At 54.4% G+C, this 2,188-nt stretch overlaps 1 protein-coding gene across 1 annotated transcript in view; it reads left to right on the forward strand.

The window, feature by feature from the left end:
• The first annotated feature begins 2,114 nt into the window (after positions 1-2,114).
• Positions 2,115-2,188, forward strand: part of LOC135824755 (uncharacterized) — a 46,705-nt gene continuing 46,631 nt past the window's right edge. Inside the window, exon 1 of the mRNA XM_065337461.1 lies at positions 2,115-2,188. This exon is cut by the window's right edge and continues 112 nt beyond it. The gene's annotated coding sequence lies outside the window, so the exon portion shown is untranslated.

Here is a 2,188-nt window from a genome sequence, read left to right on the forward strand (position 1 = left end):
GGCTTGCAACTCTGGACTTGCCAGTGCATAACGACAGCGCCACACCAGGTATGCTAGCTTCTGATTGAAGACTTCTGCCACACGGAACACTGCAATGCGCTCCAGCAGGTCGCGGGCAGACGACCACGGAGGGCGGCCAAAGACAGCACGAGCCCCGCTGTTCTGCAGGACCTGTAGACGGTCGAGGTACCTTCTTTGCAGTGAGCTAGAGTACGCGTTTGAGGCATACAGCAGGTCAGACATGATCAGCGATCTAAAGTAGGTCATGCGTGACTGGTGATTCAGGCAGCGGCGCATTCGCCAGAGTGCTCCGATCTTCTGCGACACGCGTGCAGAACATTTGGCAATGTGGGCGTGCCAGGACATGCCGGAATCGATTGTGGCGCCAAGATAACGAGCACTTGGCACACTAGGCAGTGAAGTGTCATGGCAGACGACCTGTAGATCCGCTGTGTGCTGACGGCCGGCAGGAATTGGCACGACTTGGCTCTTGCCAGCATTGAGGATCAGGCCTCGATCCTTCAGCCAGTCTGCAAGGATTGAAACAGAAGCAGATAAGACATCGGATACCTCCTGTGCTGTTCGCCGGCTGCACGCGAGCGCAATGTCGTCCGCGAATTGAACTGACTCGGACTGGCCAACTACAGCGGGGACCTCGCGGGTGTAAAAGCTGAACAGAATGGGGCCCAGCACCGAACCTTGGGGGACACCACTCGTGCAAGCTGATATAGAGCTAGTCCGCGACCCCAGACAGACACGTTGAGTGCGACCGGATAGGTAGCTGGCGAACCAGTCCAAGGCAGTACCGGACACCCCAACACTGTGGAGATCCTGCAATAGCTTGTCATGTTGGACTTTATCGAAGGCTTTGGACATGTCTAACAGGCATACACCTGTGAATAGGCCCTGATCCTTGGCTGTCAGGATGCGGTTTGACATAAGGACTAATGCGTCTTCGGTAGAGTGGCCACGCCTGAACGCAAACTGGGTTGTTGGTAACGATGCTGTTATGTCCAGGAAGGTGATGAGCTCCTTCTGAACCAACTTCTCTAGCAGCTTGGAGAGTATGGGTAGAAGGGATACAGGGCGGAAGTTAGTTGGCAGCGATGGATCACCAGATTTATGCAGTGGGATGACATTAGCTAGCTTGAACGCCGAGGGCACATGTCCGCACGACAGCGAGGCATTGAACAGGCTAGTGACAGACGGCGCCAAGACGTCAGAGCAGAGTTTGAGGACTGCCCCTGGTACGCCATCGCTGCCTGTTGCCTTCGCGGGATTAACTTGCTGGAGTAGCCGTTCAACAGCACCGATACTGACGTGTGAGACCTTGGGGAGGGAAGTGCGGGGTGGAGGCCCGAGGGGAGCAGACAACGTTTGCGGTCGACAGTCATCAGTAACCACCTTGTGGAAGGCTGAGGCGACATCTTCGATCGTACAAGAGGGTTCAACATGGGGACGGTCTCTACAGGTGACTTTGTTAATGGTACGCCAAAGCTTCTTGATGTTTCCTGCGTTTGCTGTACATTGTCCCTGGAAGTAAGTGTTTCGCTTCTGTCGGTATGCATTTCTAGCTTCCGCACGGGCGCGCTTGAATGCAGTGTGGAGCGCAGCGTTTGCTTTGTCTCCCCGCCACCGCCTATGCAGCCGATTCTTGCGCTGGGTGAGCTGGAAGAGGTGCCGATCCGACCAGGGTGGTAGCTGCTTCCGCTTGGCAGAAGAACACTGGAGAGGAGCATGCTTGTCGAGGATCGCCAAGAGTTTGTAGTGCCAAATTGACCACATGTCATCAACTGTAGTGTTCGGGGGCCAGGTATCAAGGTGTGCTGCATCAAGGTCGTCTCGGAAATCAGGTATGTGGATTCTACGTACGTTGCGGAATCCATCTTCACAAAGGACTTACTAAACGACTTGGGCAACAGAATTGTGTCGCTAAACTCAATCTGCGTACAAGGCCGTTATATCCGATCTCCACTGTATATGTACATGTGGCGGAATGATGTCAGGTTCACAAGGTTCATCAGGGTTCACCGGCTGTACCCAAGCTAATAGGTCCGCTGCGTGCGGTGGAATCGGAGAAATGCACTAGGCTAGAAGAGTACAGCTACAGGTCAAAAAGCTTCGCTTGGAAAGGAAGGTGTTGCTCGTCGGCGACCTGGACTGGAATATCTGGACGAAGAGTGCCCTT

This window comes from Sycon ciliatum, chromosome 9 (genome assembly GCF_964019385.1).
Source record: "Sycon ciliatum chromosome 9, ocSycCili1.1, whole genome shotgun sequence".
Taxonomy (NCBI): Eukaryota; Metazoa; Porifera; class Calcarea; order Leucosolenida; family Sycettidae; genus Sycon; species Sycon ciliatum.